The following is a 7,055-nucleotide window of genomic DNA, read 5'->3' as shown; positions in this document are numbered from 1 at the left end:
TCTAAAAACCCTTACATTCAAGTCATTACTAGGTTCAATAGCTACTCCATTAGTCAACCATCCAACTCTATTCAACTTACAATCTAGATTTTGTCATACACCTTTATACCTTTTACTTCCTAACCCTTAGCCTAACTTGACCTTAGGCTCTTAAGTTAAGTCACTGCCTCCTTATACCATAATAAGTCATCTTCAATAACCTTAAGTAAAATAATTCCATATTCCAATCACACATAATATCAAGTTTATCCTTTTATGGTATTTGGACTAAATAACTAGATTATGAGCTCAGACAATCTCATTGTCATCTATATTTACATATGTTGACTCCCAATTTTATCCCGTCCTTCTTTCAAGCCATCTCTTTGTGCTTCTAAATAAATTCGATAACTTAAAGAGAAAAAAATGCATGTATGTTATTTCTATAATAAGGAGTTTATGCAAGTGCTTCCACCATTTATATTTTTAAAACTAAGGATCATCGACAACATTATTATTATTATTATTATTATTATTTATTATTATTATTCTTGTTAAATTTTAAATTATTATCTCATTCCCTATAAAATATCGCAAAGGCATTTTTTAAATTTATTTTAACTGAATAAATATTTTTGTGACTTTTTTCTTTATAAATACTATCGTTCAATTCCGGCATTTATCATGCAACTTTATTTAAGTACTTATATTTTAATATCAACTTTTTATTTATTTATTCGAATATCCTTAATATATTTTATTAAAAGATGTTATTTATATTAATTCAGAAGCCAAAAGAATATAAGAAGGAAGACATTTTAAATCAGCCAATTTTACAATATTCATGCAATCATGACCTAAATTTAAGCTTGGTCCATCAAAGCCCACCTTTTTCTCTCCTCTTCCATCTCAACACCACGTGGATGCCATATTTTTGCCACATAAGGCGCCAAAAGGTCATAGCATACGTCAAACACACTTTTGTTGCACTCCTTTCATGCCTTGCACACGCCTGACCCTCTCTTTGCCATATGTCTCTCTCTTATTGGTCAGTCAACATCCAATTTAAAAATTTAGAGTCTCATTTACAATGAACTACCCTAAATACCCTCACTTTACTTACTCAAAATACCTAAAATAACCTTAAAGCCTTAGAATGTTGTAGAGATGCATCAGCCGCATCTTATTTTTGATCTTTCTCGTCCTATTTTTCTCTCTACCATAGCAGGGAGTTTTTGTCACTACCTCCTATTTTGAGGCAAGTTTGAACTCAAAATCTTCTTCATCAGAGAATTGTGTACCCTATTTTGAACAAACGAACTTATCTCTCTGTCTTTCTCAGTTTTGGTGCAGATGATTTCCATTTTTGCGCTTTAAATCTTCTCAAATCTCCTTGTAGCAATAGGAGGTTCACCATTTCGAGAAAACCTTGATTTCAACCTTGGCCAAAGAAGAAAGATTTCAGTCAAGGCAAGGAAAATCTGAGGACTAAATTGTGTAAGTTGGCTACCATCTCTCAAACGTTTCAAAATCAAAATAGCACCCAAAATCCCACCAAAAAAACTCCCCTAAACCTTAACCTCGCACTATAAATACCAAGAGATTAGGGAGCCTTAGGTGCAGCTTTTTTAGGAGGGTTAGGAAGTTAAAAATTTTAAGTCACACCAAAAAATAGAGTAAAAGCTTTCCCTCCAACAAGTATTTAGTTTTATTATTTCTCTTGGAGTTTTGAATTTTTCTAAAAGTGTTTCGGGTTTAAAATCATCAAGTTTCGTGTGTGGATTTGCGATCTAAAGATTCTTCAGTTCATTGTTGTAATACTCCAAAAATCAAAATCAATGCTAAAGCATAGAACATTATTGTTCTTTGATAGTTTTATGTGTTAGTTTGGCATATATTAGGGTCTCAACTAACTCTCATCTATTTGATGAATCAAAATATCCCATACCGATTGAGTTTTCGATAAAAATATTTCCTTAGTCAACTTTAAATGAGCATAACTTTTGATCTACTCAGAATTTTCTAGTTCAAGACACATCAAACTATAGGAAATTGAATAAGCTATCCAACGATATCAATTTCGGCCAAATCCGATACTCGGGTGAAAAGTTATGACACTTTTAGTGAAAGCAGTAGCTCAATACATGCAGCACCGCGTCGTGGTGACACCAAGAATGGAATTCATAATTTTTTAGTGTGTCACCGCGATAAGTTTTGCGTCGCACCAAGGGGCCATTTTGTAATTGTCACTTTCCAGTGAGACTCTGCGATTGGCATCGCATCGCGTCAGAGTGTCATTTCGCACTCGTCAATTTCCAGAGATGCAACATGATCCCACCATGTCACGCCAAAATGTATTTTTGCACTTGTCCGTGGAAATACACTTTGATCCAAATTTTAGTGACTCAGCGCGATGCGGTGATGGCCAAAATCGAGATTTTCAGTGTCAAAAATTTAATTCTTTCAAGGGACAGTTGGGTCTTTTTTCATGATCCTAGTCAGTCTAAAATACGAGATTAATGTCCTAATAGCCTAATTAGTCACTATTTTATTCAAATTCCCTCAGATCAAGAACATTCTCTCTCAAATAGAAAATCCTAGCCTTTAAGATTCAAGATCAATTCCCAAGAAAAAATTTCAAGTAACTTCAAGAATTCAACTACTCAGGTATGTTTGGTGTTCATCCTTGGGTTTCCTTCCACCTTTTGAGTTCAAAAACCCCTTTGCAAGATTTAAATTATGATTTATATTCTTAAATTAAATTGTGTTCATGCATGGGTTGATTTTATGGGTTTTAAACTAAGAAGATTATGAATTTTAAGTAAATAAATTAGTATGTGTGTTGATTTATGTACTCCTCATATCATAACCCATGAATTGTGAATTGAATATTGTAATCATGATAATCCCATGTTCTTTTTCCTCATGTTCAAGAACCATGCTCCCCAAGTATTTGACAAAATGCCTATATGAATGATTTGTGCATGACATCCTTATTGTAATGTTTTAAACTTGTGATATGGTTCCTTTAATTATGCTATCGAGTCCTGGGGTATTGTATACCCGAAATTAGCTGCTTACTTAGCTTCCAGTCATACTAGAATGATCCCGTAGTATTCCAAACAGTCACATTTGGTCAGTTAACAGAATCAGCATGAGTTCAGTAAAGCTTACTACAGTCTAGTGATCAATGTCAGTTCAGTTGGGAGTAGGATTCAGCACCGAGCGAACCTAGGGATAAGGACATTCCTTCCAATATAGGGTTTGACCCTTAGTAGCAATCCTTGAGTTACAGAACTATGTAGTTAGTACAGGGTAAACCGTCCTCCTGCCAGACTAGGGTTAACGCAACCATATATATATTTCATGAGTCTTCCTGCTAGATTAGGGTTGACACAACATTGTTATTATCTCGTGGCAAGGTGCTAACACCCTTGCAACTGGGGTCACAGGTTGAACCTCAAATCAGTCTATAATCGGGGTATGTCGGTTAGATAAACACTCCCATAGTTACAGTTTCAGTCTCAGTAATGAATAAAGAACTCAATCAGTTCTACAGGATCATGGCTATCAGTTATCAGTTATTCAACCATCAGAATTCAGTACCCAGTCTCAGTATAATCTCAGATACACGATGTATACCTATATGCGCAGTATTATATGTTCAATATGTTCAGTAGTTACAGTTTTGCATGTACTCTCATCCAGTTACTTCATGATGTTCATTCAGTCAGTTATCATCTCATGCTCATGAGCCCTTGCATATCAGCCTAACCTCACCTAGCATACCAGCACATTCAAAGTACTGACGCATACTTTCTCTTTGTGCTATGATGTCCCATATCATAGGTTTAGACGCTCAGGTCCCTGATCGCGCTTAGCCAGATTCAGTTAGCAACAGCAGATTTAGTAGTGAGTCCTCATCCATCGATGATATTATTTTATTTCAGTACTATATTAGATTCAGTATTTCTCTTAGCCAGGGTTAGTTGGGGACTTGTCTCATCAACTCCATATTCAGACAGTTAGAGGCTTTCAGACCAGCATAGTCAGTTATTCAGTGTTCAGATGTTATTATTAGTTATACTCAATTATTATCGCAGTATTTTGAGAACCTTATGGCATTTTCAGATTCCTTCCGCATATATATTCCAGTATAATATTCAGTGTTCACAGAAGGTACCAGTCATGGATTAGCTTGTGGTCCTTCGGGATCCTAAGTGTGACGCCAGGGTGTAGTCTCGAGGCATTACAACTGCTCTGCAATAGGTAATTTTTTGGCCCTCCTTCTTCATATTTTGCGTGTGCCTTGCTCTATCTCTGTGATGAATAGATTATGAACATTCTCTATTCTTTTATGTGGCTAAAATTTCGTGTAGTAGGATCTAGTTTTTCAGATTAAAATTTTGGTTTGTTTCATGGTGGCAGCAATATGAATCTATCATGATTAGTATTGAAGTTAATAAAAATTGGAGAAATACTATTGATTGGTTAGTTCGTCGATCATATCTTTCATTTTTTGCCGCTCATTTAGTTTCTTCGTTTTAGGATTCATAAAATCTGTTTACTCGTCTTTGTTCTGAAGAGAGTATCTGGAGGATTGAAATGTTTACTTAAACTAAAGCTTTTGCGTCGCTTTACCTGATGGTTGATCTGGTCAGTGTTCATATCGGATCGTCTTTTTACGTCATTTTGTTATACTCGAATATGTGACCATCGGCACTCATCTTTTGTTTTTCAGTTCCACTTATCTTGGTAAAATTGGAAGTAGTCGCTTAAATGTTTTTGTGGCTCATCTAAATATGGCTATTTTGAATATGTTGTCCCTGTTTTCCTAAATTCAGTAAAATTTGTCCTCTTGCTCGGTGCTTGTTTGACGCAGGTTTATATGCTTATTTGATGCAGGTTTATATGTGTGTCATAGGTTTTGCCTTCAGTATGTTTTAAATCCTTTGCTATTTATTAAGTTTAAAGAATATGTATTAGCGATGTTCCTCTCCCCTTTCCTCATTTCACATTTTTGTTACAGGTTGTTATGATTATCTTAAAGAAATCACGTTTTGTGAGTGAAGTTTACTTTGCTTAGTTAAATTATCTTGTGATGTTAAAAATGTAATGTCCTTTGCACATACTATCATGTTTAATAGCTTGAAAGGTACTTTGTTTGCTTTACTTTACAACACATTCTGCATATATATATATATATCAATATACATTAGAACATATGAATATCTCACATTTACAAAGCTAAAGTAATGTTTTGAAAAGCATAAACGCATCCCCTGTTTGCTTGTCTTCCTCTGTTTGCTTGTCTTTCTCTCAAGTCTTGAGATATATCTTAATATGATTTCATTTGGTGTATTGTCAATTTTGGTTTCAGGAGTGTTGGAGTAATTAAAAAACATTCTTAACTTTTGCTTTTCCATTTTAGAATGTAACCCTATTTGTAGTTTCTACTCCACGTCCTTACACCCACATGTGTATTTTTTTCCCTTTTGCCTCTACACATTTTTCATTAATTGAATTAGTTGTGTAGATTGTCATTTTTAAAAGGATATCACATAACTCCTTAGAGATTTAAATAATATAATTTTAGAGAGGGGTTTGCATTTTAAGAAGTAATTTCACGGTAGTTGAAATTTGATGAACTTAGGAAATTATTTTGATTAAAAAAAAGAGTCGTATTATATTTTTCTTGTATTCAGCTCGTTCAAAAATTGTCTTATTCGGCAGTTGACACACTCACTTTTGGATACCATGTCTTCATATGCAACTTTATTTGATTCCTTTTAAGTTGAATTATCTTTTAATTTTTTTTACTTTCTCTTTATTTAAATGTACACTTTGGGAGCAAACAATCTTGGAGTCTTAAGACTAGACTCTCGTATTCGTATGGAGTCTCAGAATGAGACTAATACTATCTTTCATCCGAGCAAGGAGTTATACTCCATAATCTTAAGTCAAATCCGTCAGCAGTCTAGTGCCTTTTTCTCTTTCAAGTTTCAATTTTTATTTGTATTCATCTATTATTATTTTGCATCGACATTTTTACACACTAATGTTGGAATTTATATCTTGTTTACGTATGTTTTGACTAGTATAAGTTTTATTATTATGATAGCGAATGTAGCCGTTTTTTCTCCTCACCTTTGGATATCAACTTTAACTTAATCACCAAGTTTAGATGTAATTTATATCATCTAAAGATTAAAATTTGGTAGATAGAAGACATACCCTTTTGAATATTGACAGAGTTGTTAGAACCTTTAGTTTTAACTACTTAGTAGTATTGATTTAATCAAATATAGGTTTTGGCGGTAGGCGAATTTATTACCGTTTAAACTTGATAATCGGCTTTACTTATTTTGGATATAGTAAATTAATTTTGTTTCAAATAAAAGATGGCAGCTATGCCAATTTGATTTCACGAGGCATTCTTAGGATTTTTAAAGGCAAAAAAATTATTTTGTAAAACACATGTCTTTTCTTGATAAAACAAAATCGCAAGTCACCATAGATTTAAGAAATTATATATCTTTAAAGTTATCTTTCAATAATTCATTTAGTATGATGTGGCTAATTTTCGTATTTACATTTATTTTATAAAATGGGTAAAAGAAGGGCAAAAGATCTCTTTTCTTAGAGTAAAAAAGAATAGAACTTTTATAACGTTACTAATCGTTTGAAACCTTTGTATTTTTATTTTTTAAAAAAAGTGATTAGAAATAATTTCTTTTTTTATATCTTTGAAAAAAAATGTTTTGAAGTAACTTCTTTGGTAAATCTATTTAAAATGATTCGAAATAACTTTCGTTTTAACAACAATAAAGTTTAGTCATTTTAAGGATTATAAAATTATCTTTAGCAATTTTCGCAAATGAGCAGATGTCCACTATTTTTAAATCGTTGTGTTATAAATGATTAACATACATTATTTAAAATAAGGTATACAATGCATCACTTATATCTTTTCTTAATGTAATATTTTTCTTATCTAATTTAAGTTTAGCCGGTTAACCGTAGTTAGTGAATTCTTTAGGATTCTCAACTCGTTCCCTTTAGAATAATTAGAATCC

This window comes from Capsicum annuum, chromosome 1 (genome assembly GCF_002878395.1).
Source record: "Capsicum annuum cultivar UCD-10X-F1 chromosome 1, UCD10Xv1.1, whole genome shotgun sequence".
In the NCBI taxonomy this organism is placed as follows: Eukaryota; Viridiplantae; Streptophyta; class Magnoliopsida; order Solanales; family Solanaceae; genus Capsicum; species Capsicum annuum.
The sequence above is the reverse complement of the archived record's forward strand: the minus strand, read 5'-3'. Positions refer to the sequence as shown.